The sequence below is a fragment of the Sitodiplosis mosellana genome, unplaced genomic scaffold (genome assembly GCF_009176505.1).
Source record: "Sitodiplosis mosellana isolate CC-2019 unplaced genomic scaffold, AAFC_SMos_1.0 Smas_scaffold_5514, whole genome shotgun sequence".
NCBI classification, from domain to species: Eukaryota; Metazoa; Arthropoda; class Insecta; order Diptera; family Cecidomyiidae; genus Sitodiplosis; species Sitodiplosis mosellana.
Genome location: NW_022600756.1, coordinates 1 through 17,736, shown reverse-complemented (window position 1 = coordinate 17,736; position 17,736 = coordinate 1). Strand labels below are relative to the sequence as shown.

The 17,736-nt window shown below is 36.8% G+C and overlaps 1 long non-coding RNA gene across 8 annotated transcripts; it reads left to right on the top strand.

The window, feature by feature from the left end:
• Positions 1-8,136: 8,136 nt before the first annotated feature.
• Positions 8,137-12,137, top strand: LOC129572790 (uncharacterized). Of its 8 annotated transcripts, none has more exons than XR_008688506.1 (7): positions 8,137-8,442; positions 8,535-8,585; positions 8,721-9,727; positions 9,802-10,337; positions 10,418-11,457; positions 11,824-11,909; positions 11,974-12,137. It is a non-coding gene; the product is annotated as an uncharacterized LOC129572790 (long non-coding RNA). The 8 variants fall into 8 exon arrangements; XR_008688505.1 differs by having other exon boundaries at positions 8,535-8,593; XR_008688500.1 differs by having other exon boundaries at positions 8,535-8,638.
• Positions 12,138-17,736: the final 5,599 nt, after the last annotated feature.

The window sequence follows — 17,736 nt, the reverse complement described above, 5'->3', positions numbered from 1 at the left end:
TGGCAACACCTGTCAAATTAGACGTCTACTTTTTTTTCTCTCCGTCTATTTTCAACAAATTTGTTTGTTTTTAAATTGTTTTTCGTCTTAATTGTACGATATTTTACATCAAATTGAAAGTTTAAGTCCTGTTTTACCTCAGCAATATAAAGTTTTCGTTCGAAATTTATTTTTGTGTACAGTTTCAGTGTATAATTTCTTCAAGTTTTTCTTCGTTCTGTTTACTTGTTATTGTTGTTGCCTACTGACTGACTGTAAACATGTGTACATCGAGCTGTGAGGTTAAAAGCCAAATCGCTGAGCTGTTGACAATGCTGGAGCCAATATGGAACAAATTAAACCAGCTCAAACATCTTTATTCTGACGAAATTAGCTCCATGAGTTCGGACAAAGCCGATAAATCGGCAAACTCACGTACTGAGCCAATGGATGAAACTCCGGCACCAACCCAAATTCAGCAGCAAATATCGGACAACGTGTCAAACTCGGGTTTACCGCTTGTAGACTTGCAAAATGTAAACATTTCACGGCGGAATAAAAGCAAGCGGCCCAGACTTGACTCGGAAGAACTGAACTCTTCAGATGAAGAGCAAAGTGACACTTCACCGCTGTGCAAATTGGTTTTTAGTCGTGATGCCAGTGGGAACAGTGGACAAAACGGTGCAAATTCAAAGCCCGTTGATACTATATTGATGCGCTCGCTTTATTTAACCGAATTTCTACCGACAACCGAGCCTGCCGACATTATTAATCACTTGAATAGCATTGAAACTGTCCGACCTTTGACAAGTGATTTCAAAATTACCAAGCTCGTGAAGAAAGACAACAAAATGGAGTTGTCATTCGTGTCATTCAAACTCGATGTTCCTCGCCAACACTTTGACAAGGTAATAGCGGCAGGTATTTGGCCCAAGAAAATCAAAGCCACCGAATTTCAGGTCAAGTCTGTGAAGTCATCTGCACCGGCAAACCTTCTCAAAACTCACGAAAACCATCAAATTCGGTTGCAACTACAAAATTTATCAGCAAAGGCCGCTCAAACTAAGTCAAAAAACTCCAGTGGCACAGCTTGAAACCAACGGTTGGAACCGGCAATGAATGCATCGAACCGGAATTGCAACAAACAACCACTACAGCGCCCACGGAGGGGTCGGCGCCAACGCAATCAGCAGAATTTGTGCCAAAAGAGCTGTTGTCTCCAACGTAAGCCTCAACCCGTTGTGAAGAGACAGCACAACGGCTGCACAGGTTACTACGAAGGAAATCGTCACGATTTTCATCGCCGATGTTGCAACTAAAGTCATGCACATCGGATGATCACTGCGTTTTGTGTACAATCTATTACCAAAACTGTCGTAGCATATGCAACAAACACAAACGCTTCTTTTGTACCGCCGCTTCCTGCGATCACGATATGATAATATTAACTGAAACGTGGCTCAGAAATGATATTTATGATGCTGAATTTTTTGACGATTCATATTCTGTTTTTCGTAAGGATAGACTTTTTCAACGCGGCGGTGGTGTACTAATTGCAACCAAAAATGACAAATTCGCCAGTGAAGAGATAAAAATCGCCGGTGCTGACGATTTGGAATACGTTTGTGTGAAAGCTACTACTAAATCACATGTCATCTACATCTACTGTGCATACATTCCATCAAATTCACCGCAAACAGTCTACGAATCACATTTAACAGCCATGCACAAAATCGCTACCGATCCTGAAGATGTTGTTATTTTTGTTGGTGATTTTAATCTGCCGCATGTTGAATGGTCAATTGATAGCGACGATGACAACATCATGATTCCAACTAAATTTGCACCGGAGTACACGGCCACTTTCATCCAGGGACTCATGAGCATGGGAGTTCATCAGGTAAATCATGTACGTAATGATTCAAAAGAACGACTATTGGACTTGTTCTTTACTAATGATTTCACCAACCTTTCGATTGAGCGTGTAAATGAGGTTAACGCACTGACGGAAGTGGAAGATCATCATCCACCGATAATTGCTACATTTGAGTGGCATGGAAATAATACGACTGAAGCCAATATTACAACAAAGGCATTCAATTTCAAACGGGCCAACTACAGGGACATGAATGCACATCTGGCAAATGTCAATTTTACCGAGTTGTTCCATGAAAAGACAATCATCGAGAAGGTGAACTTGCTGCACAAGACTTTGGACGATGCAATCATCAAATTTGTGCCTACTTACATCGTCAAGTCGATACAAAAATGTCCATGGAAAAACAAATACCTAATAACACTAAAATATAGGAAAAATAAGGCATGGAAACGCTTCAGACGGTCTGGCTTTAAACCGTACTATGAATGGAAATACATTTTGGCGTCTCGTGAATTCGATAAACTCAACACGGAACTATACAACACATACGTGGACAAAATAGCAACTACGATGACTCAACGACTCAAGGCGTTCAACAATCACCTACCGATGAGTCACAGTAAACTGAGGAATTCCAGCTCGACATAAATTTTGTGCTCGAAGAGCTACAAGTTGTGAACACCAAGAAAGGTACGGGTCCAGATGGTATGCACCCATTGATACTGGACTCGGCTCCACTCACCGAGATCTTCAACGAAACATTGTCAGCTGGCCATTTCCCTGACAAATGGAAACGCTCGAGTGTATCCCCCATTTTCAAAAAGGGAGCCAGATCGAAGATAGAGAACTACCGTTGCATAGCTAAGCTCCAAACTGTGGCGAAGTTCTTCGAGCATTTGGTGAACGTTAAACTTCCGTCTCTGGTACAGGACAAAATCACCAAAAAGCAACACTGCTTCATGAAGTCCAGATCTACCGCATCTAATCTCACCGAATTTATCTACTATGCCCAGAGAGGCATAAATTCTGGTGCGCAAGTAGAGGGTTCTCTACACGGACTTCAGTAAAGCGTTTGACAGAGTAAACCACAAGAGATTGATTCTGAAACTCAGATCGTTCAACCTGCCAGACAATCTTCTTGCTTGGATCGAATCATACCTGTCAAACCGAACTCAATTCGTTAAGTATGGGAGCAGCGAGTCGAATGAATTCAACGTATCATCTGGCGTTAGGGTAGTCATCTCGGACCCACACTATTGCTGTTGTTCATCAACGACATAGTGGACGAAATGGACGACGTGTTCATTTCCTTGTTCGCTGATGATGTAAAAATTGCCAAAATCATCAACTCGAGCGCGGATGCGGAAGTGCTACAGCGGGCCATCGACAAGCTGAAGGTTTGGTGCGACGTAAACAATTTGCACCTGAACCTTGACAAATGCGCCGTCCTCACAATCACCAAAAAAAGGAAAGACATCATCGACACTAATTACAAATACGGTGATTTTACCTTCAAGCGCGTATTGGACCACAAAGACCTCGGCGTCATCATTGGCCAGAAGCTCAGCTTTGTCAAGCACATTGACGCGATCAGTTCGAAAGCTACAGCAGCCTTGGGATTCATCAAAAGATTTTGTTACGACATAACCGACGTTCAAACGCTCAAAACACTATACTACGCACTGGTTCAGTCTCATCTTGAGTACTGCAATGTTGTATGGCTACCAACTTATACCGTGCATATCGACAAAGTTGAGAGCGTGTTGAGAAAGTTCACCCAGTTCGCCCGAAGAGAGTACCGTACGGCGGCCAACGGCTACAGTATCACCGACTACAACAAGCGACTTGAAGCGTTGAACATGACATCGTTGGGGCGTAGGAGAGTGAATGCATCTATTGTATTCATGTACGACATCGTGAATGGGATCGCAAATTGTCCCAATGTACGCAATGACATCGCAATTGGAGAGAGCGCACGTAGGTTAAGGCACACAGACTACCTAAAGATTAAAGATAAGCTCATGGACAAACAAATCAGAGCTCAAGTGCCTCAAATATGCAAGTTTGCAAACAAAGTGGCTGAACAATTCAATAACTCAACCAGCCGTGCTAATTTCATCTCGTCGATACGCAGCGAACAAAACCAAAAATTTAATATTAAATATTGACAAATTTTTATCTTACATCCCTACAAAATGTATAGAAATAATGATATTTATCCGTGATTTTTACACAAACTTTAAAATAAGTAGCAACATTAACTGTGATATAGCCATCCATTGAGTTGGTGATTAACTTTTGACCTGCCATTAATTTATAATGGAAACTACCGTTTATGTTAATGTATTTGCAAGTATTGTAAATTTTTTTTTTCTTATGTCTTTCGGTCTCTACAAAATTACAAATTCATAACTACCAACAGGGACTTGTTAGATTAGACGTAAAACTTTTCTTCAATGTATCACCTCTGGATAAATTGAATGATGACTTTTGCAGTCATTAGGGCCGTCACTACAGTGTTAACGCTTCAGTTAGTCTTTCATTTTTTACACGTTTAAGTTAGGCTATATTGGACCGTTTACATTTCGGCTACCTATGCATTTCCATGTATTGGTTAGGTTATCTTGTGTCAATGCTTTTTAGACCAAGTTGTTATACCAATAGAAAAAGACTATTACTTACAACTACTTATTGTATAAAATTACCATATATTGTACAAACACAAAAAGATCAGGTTTTTCACGACTCTTGGAGTCGTTTTCCTGCAAACCAAAATATTCAGCCAGTTTTTGGCGGTGTTAAATAAATAAATAAATAAATAAATAAATATATTTTTGGAATAGTACTAGTATCACAATCATTCGTTTGATTTGGCTCTATGATATTAAAGTATTTATAAAATTCATTATATGTGATGAGCATGTAGTTAATTGGCTCAAACATTGAGTAGTTGTAGATTCTGGTCGGCAGCTCTAGGAATTCGGTGTTCCGTGTTCGGAGTCGTGGTGTTCTTAAGTTAATTTTCTCCATAATATGCTTCGACGATGTTTGGCCACAGATAACATTGTGTATGAAGCAAATTTGTGCGATTTTTCTTCGTTCTTCCAAGGTAATCATTTGTAGAAATAGCAAATGATTGTTGTATTGTGGCAAAATGAATCTGTGTGGCCATTTCATTTTTCTCAGTGCAAGCAGTAGAAATTGTTTTTGGACTGATTCGATTCTAGCGATTTTCTCATTGGTGTATGGGTTCCATATTTGCGATCCATATTCAATGATTGGCAATAGGAACGTGAAGAAAAGTCTCTTTATAGTCCATGGGTCATCGAACTCTCTTCCGAAACGTTTAATCCACGCAAGTCTAGATTTGGCTCTAGCAGTTATGTACTCAATATGAGCATCGAAGTTCATTTTTTCATCCAAAACGACTCCAAGGTCCTTTATTATTTTTACCCTGTCAATTGATTTGCCTTCAATAGTGTACTTGAAGTCAAATTTCAGCTCGCCACGGTGATATGATACGTAATTCGTTTTTTTGACATTCAAGTTCATGCGGTTACGTTTGAAGTACTTGACGACTCTATTCAGGTCAGCTTGAAGTGCAAGGCAATCATCGACTTGCTTTATTTGCATTGAAAAGCGAGTGTCATCGGCAAACGATTGTAAGTTGGAGTTGACTATGCAATGGGGAAGATCAATGATGAACAGAACAAACAGTGTCGCTCCAATCGGGTATCCCTGACCTGTTCCCGATGTTACTTCAATGGGAGTAGACATGGCTCCATTCAATCTTACTATTTGTTGACGTTCACTTAGATATGACTTTATCCATTCCAGTATTTGCTCATTCAATCCCATAATTTTCAGCTTGTGTATGAGCAGTTTCACGTCAACCGAGTCAAACGCTTTAGCAAGGTCGAGATATATTGCATCAGTTTGGATTCCATGTTGCATGCCGATCAGTGTATGTGATGTAAATTCGGCCAGGTTCGTTATTGTTGACTTTCCTTTGACAAAACCATGCTGGCTGCTATCGATGATGATCCTCATGTGATAATTCAAATGATTTGCTATTATCGAATCCAACTATTTAGGTATTATGCATTGCAGTGCTACTCCACGATAGTTCTCAATTTTGTACTTAGCTCCACTTTTGTGCACTGGTCTTACATAAGAGCGTTTCCATGTGTTCGGTACACAACCAGAATTTAACGATTCACGCAATATGTGTGTTATTGGCTTCAGCAATGTGTGAATGCAGTTTTTGATGAACATATTCGGTATTCGTATGATGAACATATTCGGCATAGTGGCGAAGCGTTACGACTACGCGTACCACTACGAACCACTACGTTTAGGGAATTAGTGAACGTAGTACTACGCGTACTCGTAACGCTTCGCCACTAGGATATTCGGTATACAGATCGTGACACGTATCAATGACAATTTTCTCTTTTTCGCTCACCACATTTACAGCAACAGCCACTTCTGGATTTGGCTCAAAATTAATATCAGGATCATGGGCATCATTTGTGTTGCATGTATACCAAATCAGATTGGGCAGATTGAAATCACCTGATACAAGCAATACATCATTTTGATTTGCTTTTGATGCTACTTCACGCAATGCATTCATATGAGCTTTATAAACTTCCAACGGTGAATCTGGTCTTATGTAAACTTGTGCCAGTATCAAGTTTCTGCCGTTGCATTTTACTTTGGCCCATACTTGTTCAGCACCAAGATGTTCAGCTGTTCCGATACATTGCGGATTGAATGTCTTGTCGATTGCGATAAGAACACCGCCCCAGCCTTTTCTCTTGATACGCTGAAACTGTTCAGTGGCAGGTGATCTATCGCATCTGAATACTTCAAAGTTCGGCGGAAATATCTTTGATGAAGAAACATCTGCGTTGAGGTGCGTTTCGCTTAACATGTAAATTTTAAAAATCGCTGCTAAAACTTCAGATAAAAAATCAACTGATTTGTCTATACTTTTCACGCCGTTCAAATTATTACAGTATATCAAAACGTCATCAAACATTGTATGACTTACATTCCATTGTGATTTTGAACGTTGAACGGTTGGAAGGTTTGATGTGGTGCATGTGGTGCGTGTGTATAGTGCGGGTGGAATAGTGGCATAGTTGGCTGAGAATGAACCTGTTGCTGAGGTGGAGGGTAGAAATATGGCGTTTGGTACCAAAAAGGAGGCGGCATATTGGTCTGTGGCAATTGTCCATTGTGCATGTGATCTACACGATGGCGAGGTTCATAATTATATCGACCGTTGTGGTTATTACGATTTCGATTATGGTAGCCGAATTCATTCGATCGATCCTCACGTCGGCGTCTGTGTTGATTATTCATGTCCCGACGCTGATTGTTGTTGTTGTTATTGTTCCGGTTGTGTCTGGTGTGATGTTTGTTACTGTTGTTGTTGAATCTATTGGAATGTCGTGAGTTTGAAGTTGACTTGGCTGTTGTACGACGGTAGTGATTGTGTTTTCGCGCATGAACATTACTTCGATTACGTGTTTTTTCAAAAGCTCTAACACGATATTCACTTGACCAGATAAATAATAATAAAAATAATTATTCGGGAGATTTTGAAATAAAAAAAACTTTGTTCGGACCGAACATCGAACAAAATGAATGTCGAACGAACGAACGAACAAAAAAATATCTTTTAAAATTGTCGAACGAACGAACGAACAAAATTTTTTTTTTTTTTAAAGTCGAACGAACGAACAAAAAATATATTTTTTTGAATTGTCGAACGAACGAACGAACCATCACTAGCGGCGCGACATGGGCGCAAAATAAAAGGCAAAAAAAATGTGCCAAAAAACCCCATGTTTCTTTACTATTTTCACATTTTATACTTTGAACACTTTTTCTGGGGCTCATGGGGTCAAAGAGGATAAGTTACTAGGCGACTTTTGTAGCCCCATCGATTCCCCTTCCAACGGTACCATAGGTTTGGCAATGTGTCAACTACTTCTCAGTTAGATTTCAGTTGGCACAAACCCTTTTTTTCGATTTTTTCAATTTTCCGCAAAATTTACACTGGGTGAACTCAGAAATGTGGGCTACTTACAGCCCTAAGATTTTGGCTTTCTCATTTTCTATCGAAAACAAGATCCCAAGCCGATTTTCAGTCAATTCGGCGACCTCACATTACAACTCTTCTCTGATTTCGTGTGGAATTGCCGATATATATGTTTTCGGAACGCTACCCAGCATCTGTATAGATTCAAACGTTTAAAATGACAACCATTCCGACTACTCTGTGTCAATCGAAGTATTAACAAATATCTCACAAGAATTTCGATTTGTGTATTGCTTATACACACTTCTCTTCCATTTGAATACAACGCAACACAACACAACAGACTCATTTGTTAGTGTTTTTGTTTACTTTGATTCCTTATGAGATTATTTTGAGTTTCTACACCGACACCAGTTGAACATAAATTTCATCACGAAGTGAAATTTGGACATATATTTTAACACAAGTACAAATACTATGAAACATAGAGTAGCTGAATATTTTAAGCGAAACAGAATTTGGAGAGAATAAAGTAAATTAGAATGAAATTATCACATTGTAAATAATGTTATATGTATAATAATAATATTAAAATTCATATTGAATAAACTACCTCTGGCGAAGAAACGCTGTATGTTGCAGAATAATAATAATATTGAAGCTAGCATCGATTGAGTAAAGTTGTAAAAACCACACAGTGAACTTATTTAATTTTTGTCAATCCAAGAGTGCGTAAATAATTTATCAAGTGTTTTTGTACAGTGTACGTCGTTTAGTTTACCAATTAAAATGATTTTTTTTGTTCAATAGTTTTCCATCATGGCCCGTGGAGACTGTGGAGCTCGCAGAAATGGAAGTGAGGAGAGGTTTACAACACTCTCAGAATTCAAAGGAGGCAAATTAAAAAACATTTAGTGTAAAACATCAAATTACCCACTGTTTTTTGCCATTGTAGGCAAAATGTCAGTTTACCTCCACTGTATGAAAATTGTCGGCAAAATGTCATTTTACCTACATTTTTGGTGGAACGGTGTTTCAATGTATTAACAATGTAGGTGAAATGACATTTTGCCGACAATTTTAATACAGTGGAAGTAAATTAACAATGGCAAAAGACAGTGGGTAATTTGATGTTTTACACTATATGTTTTTTAGTTTGCCTCCTTTGAATTCTGAGAGCAGGGACTACAAACAATCATCCAAACACCGTATCGACGTATTTGTCAAGGAATTGGGGAAATGAGCATCATGGCAACGCTAATCTCACTCCTAGCATCGCTCTATTTCCTATATTTGTTTCTTTTTACATTTACAATTTTCGCATAAAATATCCACATTATTTACAATCCACATGCAAGAGCCAGAAATACCAGAGCTTCCTTAAACCACCAACTTTACAGTTGTTCTATAGTGCACATGTAAGCGGCGACACGTGAAAATTGATGCAGATCATTGTACAATATTTTACTACAACAAAACAACTCGAGCAAAAGGTACTCGAGTCTACCGAAACGACGAAGTCTAACAGCGCTACCTCACATAGACTGAATTTAAGAAGAGAGGAGTCTGGAGTTCGTATATCAGCAAAGACGAAATTATCAAACTGGGCAAGAATAAGAAGGAATTGGGAAATTCGATAGTATCAGATGGTATGTCAGCGTCGGTGTTATTCAAATTGCCTAAACAAAGCGAAATGCTGATGATGATGAGACTTAAACCAAGCGCAAATATTTGGCAAACGAATTTGTGTATGCACTCGGAATCGATCCGGGGATGCGAACCTGGAATGCGACAGTCCGCCGCAATCTCAAGAAGAGGTAAGCATTGACAAAATGAAGATAGGAAAAAGATAAAGAAGAATTAATTCACTTTTAATGCATTTTATTTTCAGAGCAACGAGAAGCATTTGTTCAAACAATACCATCAGAAATCGAAGCAAGATGCGCGCAACATTAAAACCGAACGAATGACACGAGTCTTCACGGTGCGGTGTCCAGGTGTTCGCAAGCTGATTGCAGCCTCAAAAAGACTAATTGTGTTGTTCGGCTGGTGGATGAATACATGACATCGCAACATTTAACAGATGATTCAATAGCAAACGATACAAGAAGTGCAACGACTGCCGAACGGATGAACGTGTTAGACTTCCGAAAACCATCTATACGAACGTGGGCATACGGGTGTTGCAGATGCAACGGGAAATCATGCGCACATAGGAGAAAATGCAAGACCAAGGTGATGCTATAGCAGCCATTCTAACCCAACGAAATTCAGGACGTTTGGTGTCAAAGAAGCAACGCTTCTTCGAAACCAGGAAACCAAATGCTGATGAAAACGTTGGGACAGGAGACGCTGCACAGTCACGCAAGTTGCTCAAAACACTTTGGCATCGGGACATATCAGCAGCCAAACTGATCATGTACAAAGGTTCATTATCTATTAATATTTCAATTTGGAAGTGATATGATTTGGTTTTCGGTTGAATTAACTGATTACTATTTACTTAGGTCTTTGTATGCTGCTTGACATTCGAAACATATTGATGAGACGACCAAATGTGTTCCACTAAATCGATAATTCAAAATCCAGCGTTTAGCATTAAAGTTTTTTCTACCAAATATTTTCTAATAGTTTATTGGAGATCTCAAGCCTTGCACTTAGTGGGCTATTTAAGGTGCATGAAGTGTGCTTTAGGTGCGCTTCATGTGCCACAAGTGGTTGTATAGACGTTATTTGATGGTCTGAAAGAATCATATTCGTTTTTCGCTTTGGCAATGTCAAATTGGCATCACGCCACCGTTCTATGGATATGACTTGTTCAATGCATCATATGAAGATAAGTAAAATTTGTTCAACGCTTCGGAACGAGAATTATTCAGACATTTGAAAGAATAAAAAAAGCCTTTTTTCGCTTCGGGAAGAGTGAATATTGATTGCTCCGTTGTGTGAACACCATTAATTGATTCAGAATTTCTTTCGCTTTAATTTAAAATCTACCGATTTTCTTTTTCAGGTTATGAAAAACACCCTAATTGTATAGTAGGCAGTAGCTTTTTAGAAGTAGAACAAGCTCAAGTTTTTTTTATCAATTTTCATGTCTCTATTCAAATAAATGAAGAGAATTTTGAAACAAAGTGACATAATTCTACTGTAGGATGATATAATAATGAATCTAATTAAAATTACTCTTCAATCTGATCAGCTTTGTGAAGAAAGATTTTGTTGTATGACATATCATTGAACGAATTCATTGAACATATCTTTTTGGTAATTCAATAAATACATATGACACTTCATTGAACGAATTCATTGAACATATCTTTTTTAGTATTCAAATCACTTTCTATAGTGAAACAAGAACACCATTTTAAAGTATTCCCTCTCAATTTCATTTTCTTGAGAAATGTGCATCTTTCTAATAGAAAGACAATATTGTGTTAATAACTAGTTAAAGTTCATTTTGAAAAAGGCGCGTGAAAAAAAATTAAAGTGTATTTCTTTGTATACTGTCTGCAGAAAAAAGTGGTTATAGATCGGATAATCTTTGGTAATATTTTCAATAAAAAATCATTTGAATCAGATCAATATGGGGGGTTATGAAATATAATTGACGCGACGTGTACATGCATTTCAAAAGATATAAATTTTCTCATGAAGTCGATACTTGTTTGTCTATTTTTTTGTTCTCAATCAAGACATGACATATAAAAATGCATAGACTATAGTCTAGTAATCTAAAGACGCAAAATCTCCGTATGTCAATCATGATGCAAAATGTGGAAGAATCAATGTTTGGTCAAATATAAAAGAGCAAGTTTGTTTGTGAAAACTAGTATTCCACATGATTTATGAACGATTTCTATGTCATAAATGAGACCTTTTTTTGCTTAACTTCCATTTTTCTCTTGAAAAGTATGTATAGGAAAATGAGTGGCAACGCATCATTCAATTCAACATTTGAAGTCTCCCCAATGCGAGAACCAATGCAGAAATCAAAGGGTAATGTAGTTTGCACAATTGTTGTACATTCATGAGTATTACATTCGCTTTCGCTTTGACATAGATTCGATGTTATCAGCTGAGGCACCAGAATTTATTCCACGTGTTAATGGTTCAGCACAAGGTAATCCTTTGACAGCACAATCGTATCATCGTAATCAACAGTCAGTTCAAATGGTAAACCATAATGCGTATCGTAGCCAAAATCATGCTGTGTCGCAATATTCGGTAAGTATTTGCTTTGTTTATTTAAAGAAAAAGAATGTTCTTGAAGATTTTATTTTAAATCTAGTTATTAATTAATATCAGGTACACAAATAGTAATCAAAATCGTAAATACACGAAATTTGGGAATACATGTGCTCTCTCTGTGTAGAACTTTCTGCATTATAAATATGATTTTTACACTTTGAAGTGATTGAATTGTCACTAAAGCAAAATAAATCATTTTCAAAGCGTACAGCCTATAATAAGTAAAAAAATGTTTAACATGAACTGGTAAATTTGAACTTCTCAACAATTACTCCATTATTAATAACATCAGATGGATTTATCGAAAATTAGGAATTCTCTTGGTATTTTTCTGGTTTTGAAAAACAATTGATCGTTTTTGTTACTTTCACGAAATAAATTTACAGTTAATATCTATATATAAACGTTAGTGTTTTTTAAATTGACGTTTATTCTTTATTGTTTGTTAACACAAATTATATATTTATACGTATGTATTCATGTATAAAAAACCACCATGTACTTGCTGAAAAAAAATATTTTGGCCGGAAAAGAACTGTTACAAAAATATTCAATTCTCATCACGTTAAAAATATGGTATCTTTTCATTAGCATAGCATGGTGGTGGCAGATATCTAAATGTCTACAGAAAATTTGGCAATATAAGGAAATTTGAATGAAATCTCTTTCATTAGATTTGCGCCGCAATTTTCGAATTATAATGTGGATATGAAATATTCGGAAGGAAACCAGTCGGACGGTAGAATTCGCATTCTGAAATTTAGCGTCCGAATTTTTTTCCTTTCAAAAAAATGCTTTCCGAATTTCTATTTTTTCGGGATTTTTTACCGTCTGTGTTTTTGGTATTCCGGAAAAAGGGTTCCAAATTTTCGGCTCCCGGATAAAAGTTTTCAGTATATTGACATGGAACCGAATAAGTGTGTGAAACTCTTAGCGTTTGTCCTTTTTGAATGCTTACCAAAGGTTGATCTGGGCCGTTGATTATCTGATTATTCCACAAGTACTGTCATCTTGGTTGTACGTTGAACGTTAATATCAATACTATCTAACAAGGCTACTATGTATAATGCTAACAGTTTTATGTCGTTTAATATACCGAAAACTTTTATTCCATAACACAGTCCAACAAAATTCGGGTCATGGAAAAGGGACACCAAATGGCATATCAGACATGAAAGTATTCCTATAGACTAGCAAAACCCCAAAGGCGTTTTGCATTATTAGCTCGTATAAGAAAGTAATGGCCATAGGCAGTTTTCGTTGCTCAGTCGATTTTTCTCAATATGGTACATGTAGATTTTGGGCCATATCTTGTGAAATATTTGAATTATTATGTTGCTGTCAACGGCAAAGTTGTAGAAAAGAGTCCAATTGACAAATTTTACGAACAAACTTAACCTGAAAAAATACTTTTAGTCAATGTTTTGGAGCAAAATGTCGAAAAAATCGATCAATTACATTATTTGGCTCAATGTCCATAAAATCCCCAAAAATGGTTCCAAAAATCAATTTTTTCTAGTAAAGAATATCTTTATGGATACTTCCAACATCACTTCAGATAATTCAAGCATGTTTTTTAATATTTGAGTGGAAAAAAAATAATTTCATAGAGAAAATTTGATTTTTGGACCCATTTTTGGGGATTTTGTGGACATTGAGCCAAATAATGTAATGACAGGTGATATATTTCAGATTTAGCTGTACGGAATTTCAAAGCTGACGTTCTTACCAAGAAAATATGGATAATGCGATCTCCCTATGACGTCTGGTTGCTTTTTGGACTAGTGCCAAAATCGTGAAAAAATCGACATGTCATCACTTGTAGAGAGATAACTTTCCAACTAGATGTTATAAGTGGATCGCATTGAACTCATTTTTTAGCTGTGATCATCAGCTTTGATATGGGATATATCCAACCCTGAAATATTACTGTTTCCATGACTTAATTTGGCTTAATATCCACCAAACGCTCAAAAATTGTTCCAAAACCCGAAATTTTTTGACAAATGAGTGAATTTTTTCATTTAACTAGCTAAAAAATTCGTTCAAGTTATCTGCAGAGACACTTTTATGAAAATTAAAGCGAATAATATTGAAATATATATGGTTATTTGCAAGTAATCGGCCTAAAACTTGAACAGAATGGCCATTTCTGGTACTAAAAAGCGATTTTCAGTCAAAAAAATGGTTGCAACGTGATTTTTTTGGATTGGCATCAGGAGGAAAAATTTGGAGTTTTACTTTGGCTACAATTTTGCTGAAATCAATAACCAAAAAAATTGCATACTCTTTGAGCTATGGTCGAAAAATTGAACTTTTTCCGATTTTTTCGACATTTTGCTCCAAAACATTGACTAAAAGTATTTTTTCAGGTTAAGTATGTTCGTAAAATTTGTCAATTGGACTCTTTTCTACAACTTTGCCGTTGACAGCAACATAATAATTCAAATATTTCACAAGAATTGGCCCAAAATCTACATGTACCATATTGAGAAAAATCGACTGAGCAACGAAAACTGCCTATGGCCATTACTTTCTTATACGAGCTAATAATGCAAAACGCCTTTGGGGTTTTGCTAGTCTATAGGAATACTTTCATGTCTGATATGCCATTTGGTGTCCCTTTTTTTTGTTGTACTGTGTAATCAACGGTCCAGATCAACCTTTAGTAAGCATTCCAAAAAGACAAACACCTTCCTTTAGGAAGCAGTTAAGAATTACACACGTTCAATTTGACTTGAGGGCTCATCGTCATCGTTCAATTTATGCCGGTACATACCACTGAAAATTTTCAACTGATGATTTGCGTGAGCAAAACTGGGCATAACATGTTGGAAAGGATCCTCCACCGAAAATCAAACTTCTTCATTCGCACGCCTTTTTTTGGACATTTCTCAGAAAATATTTCTCAGAAGAAATGATGAAATTCCTTAAATACCATATCAAATAAGAAAACTTCTTTCGAAGTAATTCCTCGTGACGAGAGCGAACACAAAACAGCTGATATCAATTTAAAAAAATCATTACGGTGCGATTCTGAAATTAGTTGGAAGAATGCAAAAAAAGCAAATCCAAATCGCTCCGAAATGATTTTTTAAAAATGATATCAGCTGTTTTTTGTTCGATTTCGTCACGAAGAATTACTTCGAAAGAAATTTTCTTATTTGATATCAGTTGTTTTGTACACGAATTTTTTTTCCCAACAAAACCAACTAACCCTAGACAAACACAAAGTGGTGTATATTGAGCCAAAGAAAATGAAACATGAAATGTTGTAGTTAAGAACCAGCATTGTCGCCGTTTTGAATAAAGCAAAATCAGCGCGTAGGTACGAAAGTAGACTTATGAGCATGTATCGAGGAATCGAGTTCGAGTCGCACACCGGAGGAAAAGAAAATTAATTTTTTTTTCGTTAAATAAAATTTGGTTTTTGGACAGACAGATGAAATTACGTTTTGTTTTGATGAAATTACATATCGCTTTTATGCTAAGAAACTATCACATGTTTTGTTTTTTCATGACGATTTTTTTTTATTTTGATTTTTTCATTTGAAGTCCTTTTTAGTGTTTGGTGAAGGGCTTGGTTCCGGAAGAATTTTATTCATCTGAACGCAAAAACACTTTGGTCATGAATTTTCCATTGTCAACGGCAACAAAAAAGAGTTTTAGTTGATTTTTGTCGATTTCTCATGTTTTTTCCAACTTCTAATGGCTATATCTCGAAAAACAGAGTTTTGCCAGATATAAGCTATATGTCAAATTTTAGCTCTAATTTGGGGCTATATTTGAGGCAATTTTGAAAAAAATCGTCGAAACCGTTTTCGAGAAAATGGCCGATTTGTGCAAGGCCAGGTGACCATTTTTTGGGTTTTCAGCCCATAAGACCATGCTTACTTGATTTTTCAAAGCTCAAATAGATGCCATTTGATAGATGGCCTCAAGACCTTTCCAACGATACCCAAAAGTTTGAAATCGGTTGACTGGGTTAGGCACAGTGATCATTGGAAAGAAGGCCATTTTTTGAATTTTCAAAGGTCGGCCAAGGCCAAGATGGCGGCCAAATCAAAAAGTGGCGGAACAAAAAAGTCTTAGTTTTTGATATAGTTCAATGCCTGAAAGTTTGAAAAAGATCGGACAAAAAGTACGGACGGACGGACGGACACACAGACAAAACTATTATCTCAGAATAATTGATGGAGACGGCAAAGAAAATTTTCAAATGGCCATAACTCATGAACTGATGGTCCGATTTCGACGTTCTTGGTCTTGTTGGAAAGGTCTCGACGAGAAGCTTCAGAAAAACCATGTTTTGAGATGACTGTGCCGCGTCCACCCCATGGTAAATGGGAAAAACTGAGAATTGCTCCAAATTTTTAAGTGGCCATATCTATGGAGACGGTTGATCGATTCCCAAGTTTGAATGCATTTTCTGGGCCTATGAGCCAACGGCTTTCTGACGATACTTCATTCATACCAGATGGCCTCTCTTTTTGGATCAAAAAATGAACTTCGATGCTCATATTCTAGACTTGCGTGGATAAGGCGTTTTGGAAGAGAGTTCAATGACCCATGGACCATAAGGAAACTCTTCTTCACATTCGTATTGGCTATTGTTGAATATGGATCGCAAATATGGAACCCACACACCAATGAGAAAATTGCTAGAATCGAATCGGTCCAAAAACAATTTTTACTGTTTGCATTGAGAAGAATGAAATGACCACATAGATTTGTTTTACCACAATTCAACACTCGTCTGCTATTTCTACAAATGATCACTTTAGAGGAACGAAGAAAAATTGCACAAATTTGCTTCATACACAATGTTATCTGTGGCCAAATATCGTCGAAGCATATCATGGAGAAGATCAACTTAAGAACACCACGACTCCGAACACGGAACACCGAATTTCTGGAACTGCCGACCAGAATTTACAACTACTCAATGTTTGAACCAATTAACTACATGTTCATCACATATAATGAATTTTATAAATACTTTAATATCATAGAGCTAAATAAAACGAATGATTGTGATACTAGTACTATTCCAAAAACATATAAAACTTATTTAATTGATTTTATTGTTAGCACAAACACTGTCAAGCAAAGAATAATTGATTATTTTAGAAGAAATAGAACTTGGAAAGACTAAAAGTACGAATACATTATAAATAAAAAAAATAAATAATAATAAATATTGTAAATATATAACCAAATGTTTATACGAAATGAACCACCTCTGGCGAAGAAACGCTGTATGGTGCAAAACAATAATAATAATAGAAAAAAAAAGTTCGAAATTGCGTGTATATATAGGCGAGTTCGACTTTCAGCCGATGCTATGCCTTCTCCACGTCAACGTCAACTGGTGCAAGAACAAATAATACAAGCACAACGTACGTCAAATTCAAAAGCTTGTATACAAATGTATACATGTGTCAATTGCTTATTGTGCGGTTTTCTGTTCTCAAGAAATGTTTTGAGTTTCTTTTATTAAAAAGCGCGAATATTTTTTTTCAATCAAATATTATTATTATTATTATTCTGCACCATACAGCGTTTCTTCGCCAGA